The sequence below is a fragment of the Aegilops tauschii genome, unplaced genomic scaffold, assembly GCF_002575655.3.
Source record: "Aegilops tauschii subsp. strangulata cultivar AL8/78 unplaced genomic scaffold, Aet v6.0 ptg000694l_obj, whole genome shotgun sequence".
Lineage (NCBI taxonomy): Eukaryota > Viridiplantae > Streptophyta > Magnoliopsida > Poales > Poaceae > Aegilops > Aegilops tauschii.
The window spans coordinates 19,416-32,537 of record NW_027332927.1 but is presented as its reverse complement, the minus strand read 5'-3'; the positions used below and the strand labels follow the sequence as shown (position 1 = coordinate 32,537).

At 37.6% G+C, this 13,122-nt stretch overlaps 3 non-coding genes across 3 annotated transcripts; 2 read left to right on the top strand and 1 right to left on the bottom strand.

Moving 5' to 3' along the window:
* Window positions 1-460: 460 nt before the first annotated feature.
* Window positions 461-533, top strand: TRNAT-UGU (transfer RNA threonine (anticodon UGU)). Its single transcript has one exon. It is a non-coding gene; the product is annotated as a tRNA-Thr (tRNA).
* A 1,217-nt stretch (window positions 534-1,750) lies between these two features.
* Window positions 1,751-1,837, bottom strand: TRNAS-GGA (transfer RNA serine (anticodon GGA)). The gene has a single exon. It is a non-coding gene; the product is annotated as a tRNA-Ser (tRNA).
* An 8,622-nt stretch (window positions 1,838-10,459) lies between these two features.
* Window positions 10,460-10,531, top strand: TRNAR-UCU (transfer RNA arginine (anticodon UCU)). Its single transcript has one exon. It is a non-coding gene; the product is annotated as a tRNA-Arg (tRNA).
* The last annotated feature ends 2,591 nt before the right edge of the window (window positions 10,532-13,122 follow it).

Sequence of the window (13,122 nt, the reverse complement as noted above, 5' to 3'; positions counted from 1 at the left end):
ATTGATTCTATCCTTGATGTATTTGCAATTCAATCCGAATCAATATATCCAAAAGTTTTTATCTCCCCCACCTCCCGTCTTACTTTTTTATAGTATTCAAAATTATACTATAACGCTTGATATTTATTCTTTTTTTCTAATCAGAATTAGCAATTTTATTTACTCTGACTCTATGTTCCCCTTAGTGAAATATTAATCCTCAAATTATTAACAAATAATAAAGTCTATAATGATCAAATGAAAATACCAATAAATTCTATAATTTTATTTTTTAATATCCTATAGTTAAGCATATCAAGCTAACTTTATCTTTAAGAAGTTTTAGTATTTTTTTATTTTTATAAGTATAACTTCAAATTTAGAACTAGTTAATAGCTAAGATTAATAACTAATATCTGAGATTTTACGGATTTCCTATACTATACCTATTTCTATTTGTTACACTATTTCCGTTATGTAAGCCCACTTAGCTCAGAGGTTAGAGCATCGCATTTGTAATGCGAGGGTCATCGGTTCAAATCCGATAGTCGGCTTTTTTTTTTTCTCTATCGATGTTCTACGAACAAGAATCTCTTTTTTTCCGAATTAAATGGAGAATCCAGGATCTTTTATGTTTTTTACCTTACAATTTTGCTAGATACAAAACAATAAAATAAATAATATATATACAAAAAATAAAGATTTTGATGAAATTCCATTTTTTTGGGTACTTTAGTTGATTTTACTCTGTTTATCCTGTAGTTTAATTCAGTTTTAATTTCGATGTATTCTGTAATGTAAATACAATGAAATTAATTGTGTAAAATGAAATTTCAATAAAATAAAAAAAGGAGTCTTCATGTCCCGTTATCGAGGACCTCGTTTAAAAAAAATACGCCGTCTGGGAGCTTTACCAGGACTCACTAGAAAAACACCTAAATCCGGAAGTAATCTTAAAAAAAAATTCAATTCTGGGAAAAAGGAGCAATATCGTATTCGTCTTCAAGAAAAACAGAAATTGCGTTTTCATTATGGTCTGACAGAACGACAATTACTTAGATATGTACATATCGCTGGAAAAGCAAAAAGGTCAACAGGCCAGGTTTTACTACAATTACTTGAAATGCGTTTGGATAATATCCTTTTTCGATTGGGTATGGCTTCAACCATTCCTGGGGCCCGCCAATTAGTCAACCATAGACATATTTTAGTTAATGGTCGTATAGTCAATATACCAAGTTTTCGTTGCAAACCCCGAGATATTATTACTACGAAAGATAACCAAAGATCAAAAGGTCTGGTTCAAAATTATATTGCTTCATCGGACCCGGGGAAATTGCCAAAGCATTTGGCGATTGACACGTTGGAATATAAAGGACTAGTAAATAAAATCCTAGATAGGAAGTGGGTCGGTCTCAAAATAAATGAGTTGTTAGTTGTAGAATATTACTCTCGTCAGACTTGAACTTAACGAAAAAAGGAAAGGTTCATAGAATTTTCTTCCCCTTCCCCTTTCCCCGAACTAAATCGCCCTAAGACCATTACCATTAATTTGTATTTTCCCATCAACTAGCTAAAATTGATTAACCCTAGGATTAGGATCCTTTTTTCTTTTTTCCTCTATGTGTATTTTACATACCACAGTAATTTGCTATAGAGAATTTCTAATTTCTATTAAATCAAAATAAGATAATATAAGATATTATTGCTGGAAAAAATTGTTATTTGATTTGATACATTGTGATCCTTAACGTTGATGAATTAAGAAAAACGGAAAGAGAGGGATTCGAACCCTCGGTAAACAAAAGTCTACATAGCAGTTCCAATGCTACGCCTTGAACCGCTCGGCCATCTCTCCTACATAACTTATTATGGAAAATAAACTGAGTGAATAGCGAGTTTTCTTATTCCTGCAGTACAGGTACAACCGCAACCACTCGGGGGTTCCATAGTTCTATTGGAAAAATTCCTTTTGATCTAAGTGGAAGGATACAGGATTTTTTACTAGAAATTGCGCTCGCTATAAAAAAAAAGTTTTAATTTGGGTTTTCCCGCAACTAAAGAAAAAGAAAATGGAAGAATTCTTCTTATTGCATAATAAAATAAAGAAACCTTAGAATTCCGTTTGCATAAGATACGCTACACCATACTATCGAAATCAAAAATAGGGTATGAGACAATTAATAACTTTGAAAACACGAAATAGTTGATAACATAAGTTGTTGTTCAGAAATAGCAAAGTGGAATGAAATCCAGTCTTAGTCAAATATTTCATATCTCTTCGTGTCCAAGCAGAAGGAAAAGGATACAATTTGAGCTGAGCGGAAAATCCATATCTCTATCTCTCTTATCCATTTAAAGCATATGGATTTAGAGTAGAGCATATGGATCAATCTATTTATAATTATAAGAATCGAATGTGTTTGTTTTTATGTTATTTTGTGAAGGAATGAAAACAATTCTATATAGAATGGGTTGGGAATTATGCCTAGATCCCGTGTAAATGGAAATTTCATTGATAAGACCTCCTCAATTGTAGCCAATATTTTATTGCGAATAATTCCGACAACCTCAGGAGAAAAAAAGGCATTTACTTATTATAGAGATGGTGCGATTTGACTCTTTTTTTTTGCTTTTTTTTAGCCCTACCTATACCTCAGTCTTACGAAAAAGAGAGGGGGTTGGCATAGAGAGAACCAAATTTGTAAAGCAAACAAACCCACGCTTCGGGAAGGTGAGGCGAACTAACAATTCCTTCCGTCGTGTATCCTCGATTGATGCGGCTTCAGATACTTCAATTGTAGATTTGAGTATTGAGCGAAAGGTTACACCTACAGGATATGGTATGGTATGGATTACAGGCCAATCCTACTCTATTAGTATCCGTAGGCAGCATAGGGGAGAAAAGCACTACACCTAGAAATAGGAATCAACAAGAGAAAAACTTTGTTAGAAATTACCCCTTTCCTGATCGGTATCAGGGCTGGGAAGAATGGTTGGGATAACAAACAACCATCAGGTTTGTACTTTGGATACCCCTATAACCATCAAAGATCGTTGAAGTAGCTAATTCCTCTAAATAGGAGGCGTTGAGAACAAAGAAATTATTGGAGCTATCGTTTTCCTCTAGCATTAATAGAATTCATTGGTGTTAAGAAAAACCTCTTGTGGGAAGGTTGGCTAGAGATTTCTTGGAAAAATACCAGCCCCTTTCGGTTCATAATGAGACGGGACTAATTCTATTTTGATTCTATAGATTATTTCGCTTAGTACTATTATGTACAGAAGGGAGGAGCCGTATGAGATGAAAACCTCATGTACGGTTTTGGAACGGAGATTTTTTGAATAGAATGAACGACCGTAACGGATGTTGGCTCAATCCGAAGGAAATTATGCGGAAGCTTTGCAAAATTATTATGAAGCTACGCGACTAGAAATCGATCCCTATGATCGAAGTTATATACTCTATAACATAGGCCTTATACACACAAGCAATGGAGAGCATACAAAGGCTTTGGAATATTATTTCCGGGCACTAGAACGAAACCCCTTCTTACCGCAAGCTTTTAATAATATGGCCGTGATCTGTCATTACGTGCGACTATCTCCACTATAGAAAGAAAAAAAAAAAGAGAGGATCAAATTTTCTAGTAAATACTAGAAAAAAGGGCTTTCTACATAGGGATCGTAAAAACAACGATTTTTCCCTATCAGCTGTAGGAAGGAAGGACACTTCACGAGAATCAAAAAACGAAGAAAGTATGGCCTATACTACTACTCTATGGATAAAGTTTCTCAAATTGATAGAGAAAGCACCGTAAAGATCAATTAGTGAGCGACTGGGTCGATACAACTAAAAAAAACTGCTTACTTATCCCATGATATGGGGCAAAATTTAGGAATCCGCTTATGTAATAGAGCCGATCCACTAAGGGATTAAGCAGCGGTGTAGTATCAGATCCCAAAGATAGTAAGTTCTTTTTTCTTTCTTATGGAAAAAAGTCTTTTTCAAGGATTCTATAGAGATTTCATATATGAAAACGGGATAGTTACCTTTCAGAAAATTTGAACGAAGGCTCTATATCTATCTATGCTTCATTCTTCTGAAGGTGGGAAAAAAGATCAAACTGATTATTGATAAAAATTAGGGTTTGAAACTTAGGTAATTAATTTCTTCTGCTTAACCCAAGAACAAATTGGATCGATTTTTGATAAATCGAATTCAGTTAAGATAGGGGAAATTCAGATAGCAATTTCTGAGCCGTATGAGGTAGGAAACTCTCAAGTACGGTTCTAAGGGAAGGAACTTCCTATTCCGACCGAGGAGAACAGGCCATTCTACAGGGTGATTCGGAAATTGCGGAAGCTTGGTTTGATCAAGCTGCTGAATATTGGAAACAAGCTATAGCGCTTACTCCGGGAAATTATATTGAAGCACAGAACTGGTTGAAGATTACGAAGCGCTTTGAATTTGAATAAGACCATGCTCCTTCTTTTTCATAAAATGGGTGGTTTGGTTGTTGATCCATTAATCAAATAAATTAGGTCGTAAGATCGAATCAAGAATTTCATTATATCCATTTCTTATACCTTCTATTTTATATGATATTTCATAAGAATAAACCATAGGGATAGGGTCTAGAATAGAAGTAATAAACTGAATAAAAAGAGGGGGCAATCTAAATATTGCTAATATATTAGGACCATCTTATTAATAATTCTAATGAGTTATCTTGGAATTTAGAATCAAATAAAAAACCCTATATTATGCTCAAGGAAAGTAGATATAGATAGGAGCTTATGCCCTCAAAAAAAAATACACTAGTTTCTTAAATTAAAAATAAAAAAGATTTTTTTCTTACGTCGAGAAATATTTGTTTTTCAAGATAAACAATGTCCGTTAGGCACCTAATCTTTATGTCATAATAGACCCGAACACTTGCCTCGGATTGACTTCAATATATAATTGCTCCAGTGAATAACTAAAAAAAAATAGAAGGATGGTAGATAGTAAAGAAAAGAACTAATCACAATATCTATCTTTCAAAATCTATCTTTCAAAATCTATCTTTCAAAATATATATCTTTCAAAGATTCACTAAAAAGACAGTTGGCGGGTCTCTTTGTATGTCTTGTCCGGAAAGAGGAGGACTTAATGATTATTCGTTCGCCGGAACCAGAAGTAAAAATTGTTGTGGATAGGGATCCTGTAAAAACATCTTTTGAGGAATGGGCCAGACCCGGCCATTTCTCAAGAACACTAGCTAAGGGCCCTGATACTACCACTTGGATCTGGAACCTACATGCTGATGCTCACGATTTCGATAGTCATACTGGTGATTTGGAGGAGATTTCTCGAAAAGTCTTTAGTGCTCATTTCGGGCAACTTTCCATTATCTTTCTTTGGTTGAGTGGCATGTACTTTCATGGCGCCCGTTTTTCCAATTATGAAGCATGGCTAAGTGATCCTACTCACATTGGACCCAGTGCTCAGGTAGTTTGGCCTATAGTAGGGCAAGAAATATTGAATGGTGATGTAGGCGGGGGTTTCCGAGGAATCCAAATAACCTCTGGTTTTTTTCAGCTTTGGCGAGCATCTGGAATAACTAGTGAATTACAACTCTATTGTACTGCAATTGGTGCATTGATTTTTGCAGCGTTAATGCTTTTTGCTGGTTGGTTCCATTATCACAAAGCCGCTCCCAAATTGGCCTGGTTCCAAGATGTAGAATCCATGTTGAATCACCACTTAGCGGGATTATTAGGACTTGGGTCTCTTTCTTGGGCGGGGCACCAAATTCATGTATCTTTACCAATTAACCAATTTCTTGACGCTGGGGTGGATCCTAAAGAGATACCACTTCCTCATGAATTTATCTTGAATCGGGACCTTTTGGCTCAACTTTATCCTAGTTTTGCCGAAGGAGCAACCCCTTTTTTCACTTTAAATTGGTCCAAATACGCAGAATTTCTGACTTTTCGCGGAGGACTAGATCCAGTAACCGGTGGTCTCTGGCTGACCGATATTGCGCACCATCATTTAGCTATTGCTATTCTTTTCCTAATCGCAGGTCATATGTATAGGACCAATTGGGGTATTGGCCATGGACTTAAAGATATTTTGGAGGCTCACAAGGGCCCATTTACAGGACAAGGCCATAAGGGTCTTTATGAAATCTTAACAACGTCATGGCATGCTCAATTATCTCTTAACCTAGCTATGCTAGGCTCTACAACCATTGTTGTAGCTCATCATATGTATTCTATGCCTCCCTATCCATACCTAGCTACTGACTATGGTACACAACTTTCCTTGTTCACACACCACATGTGGATTGGCGGATTTCTAATAGTCGGTGCTGCTGCACATGCAGCAATTTTTATGGTAAGAGACTATGATCCAACTACTCGATACAACGATCTATTAGATCGCGTCCTTAGACACCGCGATGCAATCATATCCCACCTTAACTGGGTATGTATATTTCTAGGTTTTCACAGTTTTGGCTTGTACATTCATAATGATACCATGAGTGCTTTAGGCCGTCCACAAGATATGTTTTCGGATACTGCCATACAATTACAACCTATCTTTGCTCAATGGGTACAAAATATCCATGCTACTGCGCCTGGCGTAACAGCTCCTGGTGCAACAACAAGTACTAGCTTAACGTGGGGAGGCGGCGAGTTAGTAGCAGTAGGTGGCAAAGTGGCTTTGTTACCTATTCCATTAGGAACCGCAGATTTTTTAGTCCATCACATTCATGCATTTACCATACATGTGACTGTATTAATACTTTTGAAAGGTGTTTTATTTGCTCGGAGTTCCCGTTTGATACCCGATAAAGCAAATCTAGGTTTTCGCTTTCCTTGCGATGGGCCTGCGCGAGGGGGAACATGTCAAGTATCCGCCTGGGATCATGTTTTCTTAGGTTTATTCTGGATGTACAATGCAATTTCGGTAGTCATTTTCCATTTCAGTTGGAAAATGCAGTCGGATGTTTGGGGTACTATAAGTGATCAAGGGGTGGTAACTCATATTACAGGGGGAAACTTTGCACAGAGTTCCATTACGATTAATGGGTGGCTTCGAGATTTCTTGTGGGCACAGGCATCGCAAGTCATTCAGTCTTATGGTTCTTCATTATCTGCATATGGTCTTTTTTTCTTAGGTGCTCATTTTGTCTGGGCCTTCAGTTTAATGTTTTTATTCAGCGGCCGTGGTTATTGGCAAGAACTCATTGAATCTATCGTTTGGGCTCATAACAAATTAAAAGTTGCTCCTGCTACTCAGCCTAGAGCCTTGAGCATTATACAAGGACGCGCTGTAGGAGTAACCCATTACCTTCTGGGTGGAATTGCCACGACATGGGCATTCTTCTTAGCGAGAATTATTGCAGTAGGATAGTGGCTAGGAGGATTTGAAAGGCATTATGGAATTAAGATTTCCCAGGTTTAGCCAAGGCTTAGCTCAGGACCCCACTACTCGTCGTATTTGGTTTGGTATTGCTACCGCACATGATTTCGAAAGTCATGATGATATTACTGAAGAACGTCTTTATCAGAACATTTTTGCTTCTCACTTTGGGCAATTAGCAATAATCTTTCTATGGACGTCCGGAAATCTGTTTCATGTAGCTTGGCAAGGAAATTTTGAATCATGGATACAGGATCCTTTACACGTAAGACCTATTGCTCATGCGATTTGGGATCCTCATTTTGGTCAACCCGCTGTGGAAGCCTTTACTCGAGGAGGTGCTGCTGGTCCAGTGAATATTGCTTATTCTGGAGTTTATCAGTGGTGGTATACAATAGGATTACGCACCAATGAGGATCTTTATACTGGAGCTCTTTTTCTATTATTTCTTTCTACGCTGTCCTTAATAGCGGGTTGGTTACATCTACAACCCAAATGGAAACCAAGCCTTTCGTGGTTCAAAAACGCGGAATCTCGTCTCAATCATCATTTGTCAGGACTTTTCGGGGTAAGTTCTTTGGCTTGGACAGGACATTTAGTTCATGTTGCTATTCCCGCATCCAGGGGGGAGTACGTTCGATGGAATAATTTCTTAGATGTATTACCCTATCCCCAGGGGTTGGGACCCCTTTTGACGGGTCAATGGAATCTTTATGCCCAAAACCCTGATTCGAGTAATCATTTATTTGGTACCGCTCAAGGAGCGGGAACTGCCATTCTAACTCTTCTTGGGGGATTCCACCCACAAACGCAAAGTTTGTGGCTGACCGATATGGCTCACCATCATTTAGCTATTGCATTTATTTTTCTCATTGCCGGTCACATGTATCGAACTAACTTCGGAATTGGGCACAGTATTAAAGATCTTTTAGAAGCGCATACTCCTCCGGGGGGTCGATTAGGGCGTGGGCATAAGGGCCTTTATGACACAATCAACAATTCGATTCATTTTCAGTTAGGTCTTGCTCTAGCTTCTTTAGGGGTTATTACTTCCTTAGTAGCTCAACATATGTACTCTTTACCTCCTTATGCATTCATAGCACAAGACTTTACTACTCAAGCTGCTTTATATACTCATCACCAATATATTGCAGGGTTCATCATGACAGGGGCTTTTGCTCATGGAGCTATTTTTTTCATTAGGGATTACAATCCGGAACAGAATGAGGATAATGTATTGGCAAGAATGTTAGACCATAAAGAAGCTATCATATCTCATTTAAGTTGGGCTAGCCTCTTTCTAGGATTCCATACCTTGGGCCTTTATGTTCATAACGACGTCATGCTTGCTTTTGGTACTCCAGAAAAGCAAATCTTGATCGAACCTATATTTGCCCAATGGATACAATCTGCTCATGGCAAGACGACATATGGGTTCGATATACTCTTATCTTCAACGAATGGCCCCGCTTTCAATGCGGGTCGAAGCCTATGGTTGCCCGGATGGTTGAATGCTGTTAATGAGAATAGTAATTCGCTTTTCTTAACAATAGGACCTGGGATTTCTTGGTTCATCATGCTATTGCTCTAGGTTTGCATACAACTACATTGATTTTAGTAAAGGGCGCTTTAGATGCACGCGGTTCCAAATTAATGCCAGATAAAAAGGATTTTGGATATAGTTTTCCTTGTGACGGCCCAGGGCGCGGCGGTACTTGTGATATTTCTGCTTGGGACGCATTTTATTTGGCAGTTTTCTGGATGTTAAATACCATTGGGTGGGTTACTTTTTATTGGCATTGGAAACATATCACATTATGGCAGGGCAACGTTTCACAATTTAATGAATCCTCCACTTATTTGATGGGATGGTTAAGAGATTACCTATGGTTAAACTCTTCACAACTTATCAATGGATATAATCCTTTTGGGATGAATAGTTTATCGGTATGGGCGTGGATGTTCTTATTTGGACATCTTGTTTGGGCTACTGGATTTATGTTCTTAATTTCCTGGCGGGGGTATTGGCAGGAATTAATTGAGACTTTAGCATGGGCTCATGAACGCACACCTTTAGCTAATTTAATTCGCTGGAGAGATAAGCCCGTGGCTCTTTCCATTGTGCAAGCAAGATTGGTTGGATTAGCTCACTTTTCCGTGGGTTATATATTCACTTATGCAGCTTTCTTGATTGCCTCAACATCAGGCAAGTTTGGTTAATTTAGTTTGTTTTTTTGTACTGTATCAGCACCTAGTTCATTACTCTTGATAGAGAGGGAGGATCTGCCTTTTTAGATTTCTTTTTCTATTTATTTTTCCATCTAGGATTAGAACCGTATACTTGGTAATAATAGCAACGACACATTATGGCAAAAAAAAGTTTGATTCAGAGGGAGAAGAAGCGGCAGAAATTAGAACAGAAATATCATTTGATTCGTCAATCTTTAAAAAAAAAGATAAGAAGCAAAGTTTCTCCCTTGAGTTTGAGTGAAAAAACGAAAATGCGAGAAAAATTGCAATCCCTACCGCGTAATAGTGCACCTACACGCCTTCATCGACGTTGTTTTTTGACCGGAAGACCTAGAGCTAACTATCGACATTTTGGGCTATCCGGACACGTACTTCGAGAAATGGTTTATGAGTGTTTGTTACCGGGTGCAACAAGATCCAGTTGGTAAGGATAAAATACCCTTTCGTATTTGTATGGATTTCTGGAATTGATAATCATAGAGGAGCCCTCTTTACCATTCTGTATAAATGGACTATTCTATTTGTATAGATATTGGTAGAGGGGCGTATCCAACCCTCTTTTATCCACTAGTTACCCCTCTTTAGTTTAAGAGTATAGAGCAGTTTGGTAGCTCATAAGGCTCATAACCTTGGGGTTGCGGGTTCGATTCCCACTACCGGCTCCATACTCCTTCTTTATGATATATGCATGATATAATATATACATCATGCATTTGTATCTGGATTTTTTGATTTCCTAAAAGAGTTTTGGTCTAACAGTTTTTTCTCGGAAGAAGCAAAAAAATAAAAGAAAGAATAAAATATGAAAGAAAAGCGTCCATTGTCTAATGGATAGGACAGAGGTCTTCTAAACCTTTGGTATAGGTTCAAATCCTATTGGACGCAATCTTATTTCTATCTATTCTTTAAATAACTATACTAAACTAAAAACAAAGAAAACTTTTTTGCATGATTCAAATGAAAAAGCTTTCTCAACGATTCCTATTCTACTAACAAGAGTAGACATGCAAAATTTATTTGTTACTGAAGAGAAAACCGTTCCAGCTGTTCCTGAATAGCTTCCTTCAAAAGGATTTCCGCTTGCTCGGTGAATGTCTTGCTAGAAGATATAATTTCTTGGAATTGAGGTTTAGTATCTTTTAGATGTTTACGTAACTCATCCAGAAATTTATTTACCTGTTCAATTTCTAACGAATCAAGATATCCTCTTGTTCCGGTATAAATAGTAGCTATCTGCTCTTCCACTGGGAGAGGATTTGCCTGGGATTGTTTAAGCAATTCCCTTAATCGTCGACCCCTTGCCAATTGATTCTGACTTGTTTTATCGAGAGCAGAGGCGAATTGTGCAAAGGCTTGTAACTCTGCGAATTGCGCTAGTTCCAATTTTGATTTGCCAGCTACTTGTTTCATGGCTTTAATTTGAGCCGCGGATCCTACTCTGGAAACAGAAATACCCACATTAATAGCGGGTCGAATTCCGGCATTGAATAGATCCGCAGATAAGAATATTTGTCCATCTGTAATGGAGATTACATTAGTAGGAATATAGGCGGAAACGTCTCCAGATTGAGTCTCAACTATTGGTAAAGCGGTCATACTTCCTTCGCCTAAAAGAGAATTTAATTTAGCGCTCTTTCTAAAAGGCGTGAATGCAAATAAAAAACATCCCCTGGATAAGCCTCACGGCCGGGAGGTCTTCTTAATAGAAGGGACATTTGGCGATAAGCTTGTGCCTGTTTGGAGAGATCATCATAAATTATTAAAGTATGCCGTTCGCGGTACATAAAATACTCAGCCAGGGCTGCTCCCGTATAAGGAGCGAGGTATTGTAATGTAGCAGGTGAATCCGCCATTTCAGCTACTACAATAGTGTATTCCATAGCCCCCTCCTCATGGAAAGTAGTTACTACTTGAGCTACGGAGGATGCTCTTTGACCGATAGCTACATAAACACATATTACACCTTGCCCTTTTTGATTGAGAATTGTATCTGTGGCTACTGCTGTTTTGCCAGTCTGTCTGTCCCCAATAATTAACTCTCGCTGACCGCGCCCTATAGGGATCATCGAATCGATAGCAATAAGCCCTGTTTGAAGAGGTTCGTATACGGAACGCCTGGAAATTATACTTGGAGCAGGAGATTCAATTAAGCGAGATTCGGAAGCTATAATTTCGCCTTTCCCATCAATAGGTTTAGCCAGAGCATTTACAACACGACCCAAGTAAGCCTCACTCACGGGTATCTGAGCAATTCTTCCTGTTGCTTTTACAAAACTTCCCTCTTGTATCATCAACCCATCGCCCATTAATACAATCCCAACATTTTTGGATTCCAAATTCAGAGCAATACCCCTAGTACCTTCTGCAAATTCGACTAATTCACCTGACATTATTTCACCAAGACCTATAATACGAGCAATCCCATCCCCCACTTGAACTACGCGACCTATATTCTCAATCCCTACTTTCCTATTATATTGTTCAATACGTTCGCGGAGAATTTTATGAATTTCGTCGACTCGAAGGGTTGCCATTAGTGTTTCTTGACTCTTTTTTCGGAAGCAAGGGGAAAAATAATGCCTAAATTCTAAACGAAAGTAGAAGTTCAAGGCCTAATTAATTTAATTATCTCTTCCATTCCAGGGACCCGAGAATGCCAATATTAGCACGAATCGTACGGAAATGTAACTCGGTATTCAAACAACTATTCAGAGTTCCTAGAGCTCCTTGTACGGCCTGTTGGAAAACCCGCTGTCGGACCTGATTCATTGCCCTTTGTTTTTCAAAATAAAGGGTTTCGTTTTTAGACTTTTCCAATTGTTCCAAACTAATAGAAGTAGCATTAATCAAATTTGCTTTTTCTCGTTCTATCTCAGAGTATCCATTCATTCGATACTCATCCGCTTCTAGTTCGACTTTCTGTAATCGAATCCGAGCTTTTTCGAGTTGCTCAATATGGTCCCTCTACGCAATTCTTCTGAATTTCGAATAGTACTCAAGATCCTCTGTTTTCGATTATCTAATAAATCTTTTAATGAAAGTAGATTATTTTGTAAGTTTACAACTTTTATGATCTCTTCCCGAACCAAACATGAATCTTTCGATTCATTTGGCTCTCACGCTCCTTTTTTTTTTTTTCTATAGCTATTTCCATATCTTTTTTTTAAGTAATGAGCCTATCCTCTATCTTCTTTTTTATGTTTATATTTCAATATACCGAAACCTATATAAGACTAGATAAATATTAAGAGGACTCTTCCGCCTAGATAAAAATATATCATGGTCAGCAAAGTTGTTTCTTTATTTTTATTTGCCCTCTAGTTAATAATTTCAATTTCATTAAGAAAAACTAACTAAATAAATGGAAAATGAAAATTAATAGAATTCTTTTTTATTTTTTTTTTTCTTCAAATCCAAAAAATTTCTCTTTTTTATACATAGGTCGTCGATTCGGCATTGGTTAAAAAAGGGCAGGG